The sequence below is a fragment of the Pantherophis guttatus genome, chromosome 1, assembly GCF_059756535.1.
Source record: "Pantherophis guttatus breed Tessera chromosome 1, ASM5975653v1, whole genome shotgun sequence".
NCBI classification, from domain to species: Eukaryota; Metazoa; Chordata; class Lepidosauria; order Squamata; family Colubridae; genus Pantherophis; species Pantherophis guttatus.
In genome coordinates this window covers 199923840-199938175 of record NC_142063.1, presented here as the reverse complement: position 1 = coordinate 199938175, position 14336 = coordinate 199923840, and the positions used below count along the sequence as shown (strand labels likewise).

At 41.9% G+C, this 14336-nt stretch overlaps 1 protein-coding gene and 1 long non-coding RNA gene across 2 annotated transcripts in view; both read left to right on the top strand.

The window, feature by feature from the left end:
* The window catches only part of LOC148116731 (uncharacterized), a 68131-nt gene extending 67475 nt beyond the window's left edge, over window positions 1-656 (top strand). The window contains exon 2 of the long non-coding RNA XR_015731280.1: window positions 357-656. This is a non-coding gene — a long non-coding RNA (uncharacterized LOC148116731). The remainder of the gene's footprint in view (window positions 1-356) is intronic.
* The window catches only part of PLCB1 (phospholipase C beta 1), a 498146-nt gene that overhangs the window by 277757 nt on the left and 206053 nt on the right, over window positions 1-14336 (top strand). The gene's annotated exons all lie outside the window — the stretch shown is intronic.

The window sequence follows — 14336 nt, the reverse complement described above, 5'->3', positions numbered from 1 at the left end:
TCCAACATCAGGCTAAGTCAGCTTGGCTGTCTCAGGAATTCTGGGAGTTGAAGTCCACAGGTTGTAAAAGGGCCACAGTTGCCCACCCCGGGCTAAGTCATAGTTTGCTTAATCAGGATTTATGGAATAATTCATAAAACACAGGGCTCACACATCACACAAAGCTAAATTCAAATAAATACTTCATGGCTCAACATGATGAATGTATCTGACTTCGGAGTTCATTAGAGTAGTTTCCTGGGTGCAAAAGAGTAAGTGCACAGGAATAGAAAAGCACATATCGAATCATTTGGTTGGCTGCAGCTATATCTCTCGTACCAATATATTTTCATTTTTAGCTTATTCTTTCCATATAGGTTGACAGTATAATCTTCAATGATTTTCAGAAATGTAATCAGCATCTAGTTCAGGAAAACCACTGAAGAAATTCATGGCATCCTGAAGATTTTTTTTTAAAATGCAGAAATTAATGACTACAGGAATAATAATAAAACTGAACTGAATTTACACAGGTCAGAAATGCAGAATGCCCCATCATTGGGCACAATAGGGTTTACACAGAAGATCCTAATGAAGATTTGATTTGATATCTCACAAATGTGACTCTGGACAGCGTACCATAAAACAAAATAATTAAAACAAGCCTTAAATAACCATTATTATTCATTGCATTTCTCCATGGAAATCTATCTACTTTCCAAGTGGTATTTGTTTAATGATGACAAAATTGGGAATTTCCATCACCAAGTGACACAGTCACTTAATTTACTTGCCTCCAGATAACTGAATTTTGATAATGGGGCGTACATACAATTTTAGTGTTTTAGTTTTAGTTTCTATGCTAGCTTGACAAAAAGTGTAAATTTAGAAATCAGGTATACCATTCTGCAAATACTTATAAACGAAATTGATCTGAAAAAAAATGCAAGTAACATTAATAAGTAGTTATGTTTGGTAAGTAAAGAAATAATAACAAAAGAGAACGTATGTAAAATGATATTTACTTATATTGAATTGTGCCTAGTGGGCAAATTTCATTTCTCAGCCACATAGTTTCTAATCATTTTCATTTTCCTAGTTTTTGGCATCCCATTTCTGTTACTCTTGTATAGCATTAATAGCACAATCTGTTTCCAATGAAAGGATTCCCGTCATTGCCTTCACCTATAGATTTACTATCACCTTCTCCAGATTTCTACTTGGCTGCCTGTAGGCTTTTACTCTTTATGGTGTAACTCATTCTTTTCTCTCTCTCTCTCTCTCTCTCTCTCTCTCTCTCTCTCTCTCTCTCTCTCTCTCTCTCTCTCTCTCTCTCTCTCTCTCTCTCTCTCTCTCTCTTTCTCTATTTTGGGATTAATATCTTGTGATCTCCTCACTTATATCATATGCCCATTCAGAAATGTCAGACTTCCCTTGATTCTCTTCTAGACCGCCACACTTGATATAATGGCATTTAAAACGTTGCTTCTCCCCTGACTCCAACATTTTGCACACTTGAAGTATATATATTCTCATCTAACTTAAAAGAACCTTTATATGCCAGATACCACCAGATTCATTAAGATGGAAAGTTCCCTGTTCTTCAGACAGGCTATACATGGGTTGACTTCAAGACAGTAGGAACTAAATGGAGGGAAGGCTGCACCAGAATATTTTTAAAAGCATGATGATTAAGACATGCTCATAATTTCTGCCTTCAAACCTGTAAAACCCTCTGTGGCTTTTGCTTCCGCTCTCCTTCGGGACTGTTACTCCAGTCAGAATCTGCTTATCTCTTACAATGTATTTGGAACAGAATACTTCAAGACCCAACTCCATGGAAGCTAAAGATGGGTGATCCAATGGCATTCCTTGTGTATCCAATCACACTTGGCCAATAAAGAATTCTAATGCTAATTCTAATTCTTATGGAATCAATTACCCCTGAGGTATGGTTGCCTTCCACCCTGCTAGCGTGTGGGACAGGGATGGGTTCTACTTACTTTTACTACTGGTTTGCAACAGGGCCGTGCGCATGCGCACTTCACTTGCACACACACGCTCTTCTGCGCATGCGCAGAAGCTTCCTGATATCCAGGTCGGTAGGCGGAGCCTCCCACCGGTTTTACTACCAGTTCTTGCGAACCAGTCCGAACCGGAGGCAAACCACCACTGGTGTGGGAGATCCGTATTTAAGTGCTTATAATGTATCCAATCTTTATAATGGATAAATATTGATACATTTTTATCTTAACTTGAATGGCATTTCCTTTTTCGACATTTATATGAACATATTTCAAGTTCTGATTGTTCTGTTAAAACATCATCTTTCCAAAGCAGCAATAGGGTGATTGTACAAGCTTCCTGTTTAACTCTCTGCTGATAAATATGTCTTAACGACAAGCATCAAAATAGCATGGATTACTGTGCCACTCACTTTAAGTGACATATAACAATTTGAATGACACTGACGGAGAATGGATTAACAGCATTAGAGAAACACCGCCACTGAACTCATCATTTGCACCAGCTATTCTAGATAAGCCTGTGTATCAACGCAATGTTCCTCATCAGATTGCAAATACTGGGAATTGTGGGCATGTTCCAAAATAAAAATTCTTTGATAGCAAGCTCCTGAAAAATAATTAAAATGTGTGTGTAACACTGAGTTCACTGACAGTTAAATTTCTTGCAATGCTATATTTCTGCATTGAGATATTAATATCTGAGATATTAGTTGCCATCAGTGCAGATTGGTTTGTCGTGCTTCACAAGAACCAGCATTTCCTTCCCTCTACCCCCCACCCCCACCCCGCCCCCCAAGCAAGCCAGAAATAAATGATACGTGATTTACCATCAGCAAAATACAGATTCCGGGAAGACATTTGAATTAGAGACAGATTCTATAGCCCCTTCAAGTCAAGGAGAAGCTGAGGATGACAGTATTGTGAATGAGGATTGCAAGTAAAATCACTTTCTGGTAAGATGGTTTTATAAAGAGCTAACATAATTAGGACAGCCCTAAATTTGAGTATACTATGCTCCTTACTTCCACCCACCAGCCCACCTGTTTTCCACCATAAACTTAAAAAAAAATATCAAGAAGGTCCTATCTCACATTTTTCTTCTTCTGTCTGCACTATAATACAGAGAGTAAGGGAACATGAGGGTTAGGTGGGTGAAGAGCACTAGAGTGAAAGTCAAGGTACAATGCCCAGGAATATAGTTGGGACAGAATGGAGACTTTGTCCAAGATCCCCTCAATCTTACCTGTGCTATTATCTGTGGGAAGTCAAATAATAGTTACATAATTGTTCTTAATATGAAAAATGAGATTTGTCTCTCAGCTAAGTTTTTACACATGCCTGCAGCCATGGGCTGAATTAATTTAGCAAATGTTGAGTCAACTCCCAGTGGGCCTGCAATGTTGCTACAAGAGTAATTCTGAGTGGTAGATTGAGTTGCAGGTGTATTGTCTCAACTGTTGCAAGAAATAAATTACTTACAAAGTTCATGACTCTTTCCATTGTGTTGTATATACGTTGGCAGTCCTCAAGAAACATCAGCAGTCAAAAGCCCAGTGGATTACTGCCATGAGCTGTAGATGCAGCTGCCCTTGAAGAACATCTAGAAGCTGCAATTAGTTCAAAATGCAATGACACAAACAGTTGTGAGTGTCTCCTAGTATGCAGACTGTATATAAATGCTCCACTCACTGTTTTGGTTACCAGTGTGCTTCCAGGCCCAATTCAATGTTATAGTGTGATCGCTTACAAAGCCCTTCTTGGATGGGGCTGGGTTATGTGTGGGGCCACCTATCTCCAATAGTTCCTACGTATCTCATCAGAACCAAGAAGAGTGGCATGTTATAGCCATCAGCTGCCAGTCATTTGGTGGGACTGAGGAAGCAATCCTTTTCGTCGTTGTTGTTGTGGCACCTGTCTTTTGGAACATCCTTACCTTGGGGAATAAATTGGCCTTCACTCTGCCAAACTTTTACAAAGCCCTGAAGAACTCATAGTGTTGCTGGGCATTGGGTTCGAATTATCATTTAGAACCTGTGAGATAGTTGTATTAATGGCTGTTTAAGTAGTATTTACCTTGGCTGCTGTTATGCATTTTAGTTTGCTGCTGTTTTTGTTTTTAACTGCTATTAGCCACCCCGAATCACCATAGTGAAATGGTTCGCCCTATCAATCTAACTAGGTAAATATTCTCATGTTATGATAGAGTGAATCCCATAATTTTAAGTTTCGGCATGCTGCTCCTTATGCTTGTTTTCAGCTTAATATCAGTTAATTTAGCTAATTAAATGCTTTTGATTTCTTCTTTCAGTATAGCAAGAATTTTGTCCTCTCGATATTCACTGAGATCACAAGAAAGACTACTCTTAATTAAGCATCTAGAATACTGCATAAAAACACTCAACTGTAGCTTAAATCAAGGAGGTACGGTGAGGTCTGCAATTCCTTTAAAATTCGTGGGTGAAATCTGAAAGCTGTTGTTGATGTTGAAAGCTGAACTTCAACAATTGGATTTTTAATAAGATATTCCAAAAATGCAGTATATACTCTAAATATAATTGTAAAATGTACAGTATATATTTCATTTTAGTTTTTTTTAATTGGAATGTATTTGTCACATGCACATACTTAATATGGTAGCATATTTTAAGAGAAATCAACAATCCACTCTTCACTAACAGATTTCTGCAAGAATTCTCCTCCAGTCCACATATGCAAGTTACTTTGTATTCATTTGCTATGTGCAACAATAAATTACATCTCAGATTAAGAATGAATCCCAGCAATTGTTTAAATGCTGATAAAAGAATCTCTACTGGATTCACAGAGAAAATTGTAGTAATAACAATAATGACTCTTACCAATATTGAATAACATTTTCAAGTAATTTCTTTTTTATTTCACCAAATTAATATTATTTATTTTCCTTGTTTTGTTTTTAACGGGGTAACTGATGGGAGTTTTGAGTGCAACAAGTTTTGAGTGTAGCAGTTTGAAATACAATAAACAAATAGTCCTGTTAATATAATTTCCTTACAAATTAGTGAAGATTCTATGCTGCAGTTTCTCATAATTATTCTTTCCTGCAGAATAATTGAATAAGCATAATACAGTATGTCTAAAGCCTTCCTGGCACAAATTAATGTGCACCATAAAATTCAAATGTATAGACTAGCCAGCATGATTTCAGCTTTGCTCATCTAATTATTATAGACCCATGATGGTGGACCTATGGCAAGCATGCCAGAGGTGGCACGCAGTGCCCTCTCTGTGGGCACGCGAGCCGTCACCCCAGCTCAGCTCCGCCGTGCATGCATGCACGCCTCCTGCCAGTCAGCTGGTCTTCATGTCTCTACCGTGCATGCGGGGTGCAAGTGAGGGGCACATGCATGGGTGTGGGGCACATGGCCGGGCAGGGCGCATGCAGGGGGGCGTGCACGGATTGTATTTGGGGGGTTCGTGCGCTTTGGGCACGCTGTCCAAAAAAGGTTAGCCATCACTATTATAGGCTGTGTAAATCTGGCAAATAGTGTTTATTAGATAGCCTTTGGGGTCATTGTTTCAGAGAATTTTCCTTACCAGATTCCTCAGTGCCTCCAACAGTGACAGAACTTCTAATGTACTGCCTTAACTGGAAAAATAGGGATACATTCAGAGATGCATCTGCCTTGAAAATAGCCCGTGTTGAATTGTACATCTCAATGAAACATCAGCACAGGAAACATTTTGTGACATTTTGTATAATATCATAAGCTGCTTTATGAATGTTTATGACATAAAATGTTTTACAAAGTTTGCCAAATTTAAATTCCACAATAATAATAGTATATTATTTATTTATTTATTTATTTATTTATTTATTTATTTATTTATTTTATTTTATTAAATTTATATACCGCCCTACTCCCGAAGGACTCAGGGCGGTGAACAGCCAAAAAATAAAAACACATAGATTACAAAATTTAAAAGACAGTATAAAACCACATTAGATAGTTTGGCCCGGGACAAATTAAAACACCCCCAATACTTAAGACAAATTTAAAATTTACAATTTAAAAAGTTAAAAGGGAGAAAGTTAGGCCAGGCCGGCCTATTGAAATAAAAAAAGTCTTGAGGGCGCGGCGAAAGGTGTGCAGATCCAGGATCCTCTGTATTTCCTGGGGGAGCTCATTCCAAATAGCAGGTGCCCCCACAGAGAAGGCTCTCCCCCTGGGGGCCGCCAGTCAACACTGTTTGGCCAACGGCACCCGGAGGAGCCCCTCTCTATGAGAGCGTACTGGCCGGTGACAGGCTACTGGTGGCAGCAGGCGGTCCTGTAAATATCCAGGTCCTAAGCCATGGAGCGCTCTAAAGGTGGTAACCAAAACCTTGAAGCGCACCTGGAAGACCACCGGGAGCCAGTGCAGCTCGCGCAGGAGAGGTGCTACATGGGAATGCCACGTCGCTCCCATAACCACCCGCGCGGCCACTCTCTGCACCAGTTGGAGCCTCTGGGTGCTCCTCAAGGGGAGCCCCATGTAGAGAGCATTGCAGTAGTCCAGGTGGGAAGTGACGAGGGCATGAGTGACCGTGTGTAAGGAATCCCGATCTAGAAAGGGACGCAACTGGCAGATCAGGTGAACCTGATGAAAAGTCCTCCTGGTAACAGCTGTCAAGTGCTCTTCTAAAGACAGCCGTGAATCCAGGAGTACACCCAAGTTGCGAGCCCTCTCCGTGGGGGGTAATGACTCGCCCCCAATAGTCAGTGATGGCACCAACTGACTATATCGGGATGCCGGAAACCACAGCCACTCGGTCTTGGATGGATAGAGCTTGAGTTTGTTTCTCCCCATCCAGATCCGCATGGCCTCCAGGCACCGGGACATCACTTCAAGGGCATCATTGGGGTGGTCCGGGGTGGAGATGTACAGCTGAGTGTCATCAGCATACTGATGGTACTTCATCCCGAAACCACGGATGATCTCACCCAGTGGCTTCACATAAATGTTGAACAGAAGGGGCGAGAGGACCGACCCCTGTGGCACCCCACATATAAGGCGCCTCAGAGTCGACCTCTGCCCCCCTGCCAACACAGACTGCGACTGTTCAGAGAGAAAGGAGGAGAACCACTGCAACACAGTGCCCCCCACCCCCAATTCTTCCAACCGGTGCAGCATGATACCATGGTCGATGGTATCAAAAGCCGCTGAGAGATCTAACAGGACCAGGACAGAGGAGCAACCCCTGTCCCAAGCCATCCAGAGATCATCAACAAATGTGACCAATGCCATTTCCATGCTGTACCCAGGCCTGAAGCCCAACTGGAACAGATCCAGATAAACCGTTTCATCTAGGTCTGGGGAAACTGTCACACAACCACACTCTCAACAACCTTCATCACAAAGCGAAGGTTGGAGACCGGACCATAATTTGCTAACATTGCCAGGTCCAGGGCAGGTTTCTTGAGGAGAGGCCTCACCACCGCCTCTTTCAAGGCAGCGGGAAAGTCACCCTCACCCAATGAAGCATTTATAATCCCCTGGAGCCAGCCTCGTGTCACCTCCCGAGAAGCCAGCACCAAGAATCCTGTCCACGTCGTCAGGAGTCACAGGGTCAAACTCTTCCCAGATAACATTCTCAAGACCTGCCTCCACCATCCCCCCTGAATCTACCCAGTCGGAGTCCAGGTCTTCCCGAATCTGAGTGATTTTGTCATGCAGATACTGTACAAAATCCTCGGGTCTACCTTCCAAGGGGTCCTCCCACGCTACCTGGTGAAGCAAGGAGCAGATCACCCTAAACAGGGCGGCCGGGCAATTATCTGATGACGCAATAAGAACAGCAAAATAATTACATTTTGCTGCTTTTATCACCACTAGGTAAGTCTTAATATGAGATCTTACCAGTATTCGGTTGGATTCAGAAAGGCTGGCCCTCCAACTGCTCTCCAGGCGTCTTTTCCGGCGCTTCATCTCCCTCAGCTCCTCGGAGAACCAGGGAGCTACATGGGATCGACACTGGGTAAGAGGCCGCAAAGGCACGACCCAATCCAAGGCTCCAGCAGCCGCCCTATCCCAGGCGGCCACTAGGTCTCCAGTCGAGACGTGAGCCAGAGCCTCAGGGAATGGCCCAAGCTCCGTCTGGAACCTATCAGGCTCCATCAGGCACCTGGGGCAGAACCATCTCATCGGTTCTGCCTCCCTGCAGTGGGGTGTGGCGATTCGAAGGTCAAGGCAAAGGAGGGAGTGATCCGACCATGACAAGGGCTCAATCGCTATGTCCCCTATCTCGAGATCACTCAACCACTGTCCAGAGACAAAAACCAGGTCCAGCGTGTTTCCCCTCATGTGAGTAGGGCCATGAATTAGCTGGGTCCGGTCCATAGCTGTCATGGAAGCCCTGAACTCCCAAGCCACCTCAGATGTCTCACCTACGGATGGCACACTCTGTAAGTTTTGGGGTTCTTTGCTTCAAAAAAATTTACCCTATGGTGCATCATTTTTACCAGGGGTGAAATCTAAAATTTTTCCCTATCGGTTCTGTGGGCGTGGCTTGGTGGTAGTGGGTGTCCTGTGACTGAGTGGGTGTGGCCAACTCAATGTCACTCACAGCCACGCCCACTCAGTCACAAGACCCCCCTCCCACCAAGCCACACCCACAGAACCTGGTAGGGAAACTTTTTAAATTTCTATTCTGCCACCCACTCGCCACCTGCTCTCTCTTCACTTTGGGTCAGGGCCCAGGGATGCGCCATTCCCTGGGGCCCTGGAGCTGCTGCCTGCTCACCGCCTGCCTCAACCAGGTCGGGGAATGCACCATTCCCTGATACCACCTTGCCCCGGAGCCGCTGCCCGCTCTCTCATCGCCAAGCGGTGTGTCCTTACCTTTCTCCCGCAGCTGGCTGTCAGGGAAGGAAAGTGCCCAAAAGTTACTGGAGTCGCTCACTCTCCTTCTTGAATGTGCCGCCACCATCGCCGCCCTGGTCCATGCGCCGGCTGCGCAAGCGCACAGCCAACCTGCTGCTGATGAGTGAATTAAATAAATGGTGTGCGCTTGCGCAGCTGGCACATGGACCAGAGCAGTGATGGTGGTGGCACATTCAAGAAGGAGAGTGAGTGACTCCGGTGACTTTCGGGTGCTTGCCTTCCCTGACAGCCAGCCACGGGAGAAAGGTGAGCAATAGGATACACTATGTGGCGAAGGGCAAACAGGCAGCGGCTCCGTGGCAAGGCCTGAGTTGGGGAATGGTGCATTCCCTGACCTGGTTGAAGCAGGTGGCAATCAGGTGGTGGCTCCAGCGCTTTGGTGAATGGCGCATCCCTGGGCCCTGGCCTCTGACCCAAGGCGAAGGACAAGCGGGTGGCGAGTGGGCGGCGGCTCCAGGGCAAGACTGGAGTCTTTTTCTGGGCATGTCACTTCTGCCTGTTGGGCCACTTCCAGGAAGTAATGACTTCTGGGTGGGTGGGCGGAGCCTCCAGCTGCCATTGGTACCGGTTCTCCAAACTACCAACCATCATCACTACCAGATCGGCTGATCCAGTCTGATCCGGTAGCGTTTCACCCCTGATTTTTACCCAGTTAAAGATAATGGGAGTCAGAGTTTTGGAAGTGTGTAGATTTACAAGGCGGTTTTTTAATGATCTGCTACATGTTCAAACTTTTGGAAAGGTTGAATTCTGCGTTATTGTTTTAGAATTTGGGTAAAATAAACATAACTTAATATACTATAAATCTATTTGAATTAGCGTGAAGAAATAAAATTATGAAAAGAAATTATTGAACAAATCAACTCTGAAGGTAAATCTCTTATTACATGAGCCCATTAAAATTCTGATGAGCAGTTTCAATATCTGCACAGTGCCACAAGAGATATATAGTATATATTATTTATCGCACAACCTGAAACAATTAATTTCAATGCTGTTTTGTAAACCTGTAATGGATGACTTAAAAAATATGAAAGCAATTTCTTTTGCCCTTAATATGAGATTAAAAAGAAATCTACAGAGTTGTTAGAATTTCTGTTGAAGCATCTCTTTTTTCTGCTTGTATGTATCCTCATTTGGAGATTGTCAAGATTTAGGAACAATGGATCTTTTTGTGCTCAGTGGGTGGCCAAAAGCATTATTTGGTACAATCTGGTCAGTTTTTTTAATTTCTTTAAGGGTTTTTTAAATGAGAAATTTCCAAGACTTTGTATGTTTGTAAGTTTCAATGTTAACATTATTTTGTAACTAATTGTTCTCTGTTGTTTTGTAATTTTAAATAACCAAAATCTTTAAAAAATTAACACATTTCAGTAAAAATAACAAAGCTTTGTCACTGCATCCAGGAGATATTGACTGGGTAATATTTATGCTGCTGAGATTTAAATATTGTATATACGTGTGTGTGTGTGTCCATGTGTCCATCTATACTGTGAAACCAGTGGAGTAAATATATCTGCCTATATTTAGATATATTACATTCTCCATAATATATAGCTAACGAATGCATATACTCTTTACAGCTCTATTTCTTGAATAACCAATTCATTTAAACTTTAAAAACACAATTAAACATTGTTGAATTTAAAAATATACCGTATTTTCGGCTCCATAAGAAACACACTCCCCCCCCCAAAAAAAGGTGGACGGTGCAGGTCTTTTGGTGAATAGCAGTCGGGCCGTGACAGCAGGGTCCTTTTACAGTGCTGAATCCCGCCTCTTCTGTCTTTGTCATTGCCTGCCTCTTCTGTCTCTTTTCCGCAGTGCAGGAGTCAATAGGCAGAGCTGACACATGAGAGGACACCTATCTGTGGTCCTCTCAGGTGCTGCCTGATTTTTTTTTTTTCTTGTTTTCCTCCTCTAAACCTAGATGCATCGTATGGTCAGGTGCATCTTATGGAGTGAAAAATACAATAATTAAATTTTAGTCAAAGCAAAGTTCTTATTCAACTCCTATCTTAGTAACTACAGGTAGTCCTCAACTTACAACCACAATAGAGCCCAAAATTTCTGTTGTTAAGCGAGATTTTTGTTAAGTGAATTTTATGCCAATTTACAACCTTCCTTGCCTCAGTTGTTAAGTGAATCACTACAGTTGATAAATTAGTAACCTGATTGTTAAGTGAATCTAACTTTCCCGTTGAATTTGCTTGTCAGAAAATGGGATCACATGATCTTAGGACACAGTAACTATTCTAAATATGAACCAGTTGCCAAACACCTGAATTTTGATCACATGTTCATGGGGATGCTGGAAAGGTTGTAAGTGTGAAAAACGGTCATAAATCACTTTTTTTAGTGCCATTGTAACTTTAAACGGTCATTAAATGAACTGTCATAAGTCAACAACTACCTGTACTCACTATTATCCTAAATCAGACATCAAGGATTTTTATCTTGCCTTGGTATACAAAGACATCTGAATGAATGAGATGAGATATGGCAGAAAGGTCAAGTAGAATTAAACTTATTAAACACACACACCAGTTGTGTTTTAACATTCAACCTTTGATGCAGGCAATCATCTGAAGTCTATGAGGACTAATGCTGAGCAGATTTTTGGCTGTGGAAAGGATGTCCTTGCTACATGATCCACATTAGAAGTCAGCAACAGAAAAGCAATGGGAGGGTAGTTTGAACTGGGTGCAGTTTCCAATCTTCTGTTATATAGATCTGATTGCCTGGGAGTGGAAGGTTTGGCTAGAGGGATCGTAGTTATTTTTGTAGATGATGAGAATATTGATGTTAGAATAAAAGTAGCTACACATTCTAAATATGGAAGAATGGTGGTTTGTCTGTGCTTTGGATTCACTCTTTGCCAATGGAAGAACAAATGGATACCCAATTTTCCAGCGGTGAAATGCTACCGGTTCACACCAGTTCGTGCGAACTGGTAGGAATAAAAACTACCAGTTCGGGTGAATCGGTAGTAAAAAAAAAGCTACCATTTTGTCCGAACCAATATTTCCGATGATCAGTTGTGCTGAACCAGTATTTACGATGTTCACCTGTGCCTCGTGATTTAAAATCGCTAGAATGCAGGAAATCCTGCTTTCTAGTGAATCTAAACCGCGCGGCACAGCCGTTTCCCCCCTCGCTGTTTTACTTACCTTCCCAAGCCTCTTTTTCCATGCAAAGTGCACGTTTGGCACGTACCGTGCATGCGCGCACAGCATGCATTCGGCGCATGCTGTGCATTTGCACACAGCATGCATTTGGCAGTGAATCGGTGGCAAACCAGGGAGGATTTTATCACTGCAATTTTCTACTTTGTATTGTTAATTGGTACACATTGGAAGAAGTGACCAATGCAAAGAATATTTTAATAAGTACTAAGGTACACCTTCCAAGGGTTTTCAAATCATTTTGATTCACCCTGAAAGACTTTTCAATTATATTTTACCAAATCTGCTTTTGATTATAGCGATTAGTGGAGCTGGGAAGCTAATTTATAGAAGACAAGTGTGTCTACTCTCTACGGTTTCTCTGTTTCTGAGCCATGGTCCAAATTGGGTTATTAGTATCTCTGTCATACAGAAAAAAATCATATTACAGGTAATTTCCACACTGGCACGTTGAACTGAGCAGCACAAAACTGAAAAAGAAATGTCACGTTTATACAAGATTGTAACTCTTGGTAATGCGGCATATTTCCTCCGATTTCATTTACGTGACAAGCATTTTTAACATTCATCTTTATTATAGCGTGTATATTGGATGCTTGCTTAATTGTTTGACCTTGCTTAATTATTTGTCCCGTTATTTCATAATCTAGCATTAAATTTCCTTTCGCTCTGAGTGACTTGAAATCTCTCCCTTGATAATGTCTGTTCAAAACATAGCCGCAATCCCATACTTTGAATCTCTCACCCTGAGAAATGCTGTAACCTTACTGAATTTCTCTTGATTTATCTGAAAGACATGAGTCAGTGCATTGCACTGGTTGGCACAAATTTAGGAACTATAGCGAAAAGAGGATTGGTTTTCCCACTTGCCAATTAAGTCTGTTTTGCAGTTGGATGCTACTGAATTTTCTTCCACATACCCTTTTTTTCTGCTTATGTTTTACCGGCCTCCTTTTTTTATGCCACTTAAAACAAGTTAATATTGTTGCTTTTGAACTGGTCGGTTGATACATAGTTGGTTTTGATTACTGTGTCTTGGCCATTATTCACTGAATTATTTTAACGGTATTTTATTGTGGCTGTACTCTTTTATATTAAAGGGTGAGTGGAATACATATCTTAAGCCAGCAAATGAATATTGATTCTGTAATTGTAAATAAAGAAATAAAGCCCAAGAAATCCATCCTGGCTGTGGATGCCAGCTTTGAATAAGCACAGTGCGGTACTTTCATATTCCTAGAGTATGTTATGCTATCACTGACCTTATTTCAAAAGATTGGTGGGTGACAGGGATTATTTTGTACAAAAATGCCTGCAGCTTCTGTCATAGTTGGTATCTGCAAATACATCTTTTTGTGCACTAGAGAAGCACTAGCTATGGACTTTTGTCAGCTGGAGTGATAATGAAATAAATGAGCCAGTCACCCACTTAAAATAAAGCAGATGCACACTACATAAAAAATAAGATCGTTCAAGTAATAGACTTTCAACACCGCTTGGTGCCAGCACAATGTGGCCTTTGTGACAATGTTGAGGAGATGGTTGAGCAAAATGGTTAGAATAGTCAAGAGGGACATATCTCAGTAGGATGCCTTAGACAAGCAAATGATTCAGGAAATTAAGGGCATATCAGCAGATTTGTGTTTGTTGTCTTTTTCTCTCTCTGAGGTTTGTTCTGCCAAGCAACTGCTTTTATGCAGGCTGCATTTTCTGGTTTTTGTAGAAAACCAGAAAATGCACCTACTTTTGCACAGATCCAAAATTTTCTTGTTATGGATACTCCAAACAAACTACCCTGTGGTATGATATATAGATAGCTAATTGTGTAACCGGAGAAAAGATAGCGATTGCTCTGTATTGAATTAAGTACTGTTTTTAATCTTCAAATTATTTTCCTTTCTCAAAAACAAAATCTTTTCCTCAATATTCTAGTAAGATTGGAATTGCCTTATAATGGTATAACCCAGGTGGGTTTCAATTTTTTTTACTACCGGTTCTGTGGGCGTGGCTTGGTGGGCGTGGCATGGCTTGGTGGGAGTGGCTTGGTGGGAGTGGCAGGAGGATACTGTAAAATCTCCATTCCCTCCCCACTCCAGGGGAAAGTTACTTCAAAATCCCCATTTCCTCCCAATCAGTTGGGACTTGGGAGGCAGAGAATAGTTGGGGGCGGGACCAGTCAGAATTTTTACTACCGGTTCTCCAAACTATTCAAAATTTCTGCTACTGGTTCTCCAGAACTGGTC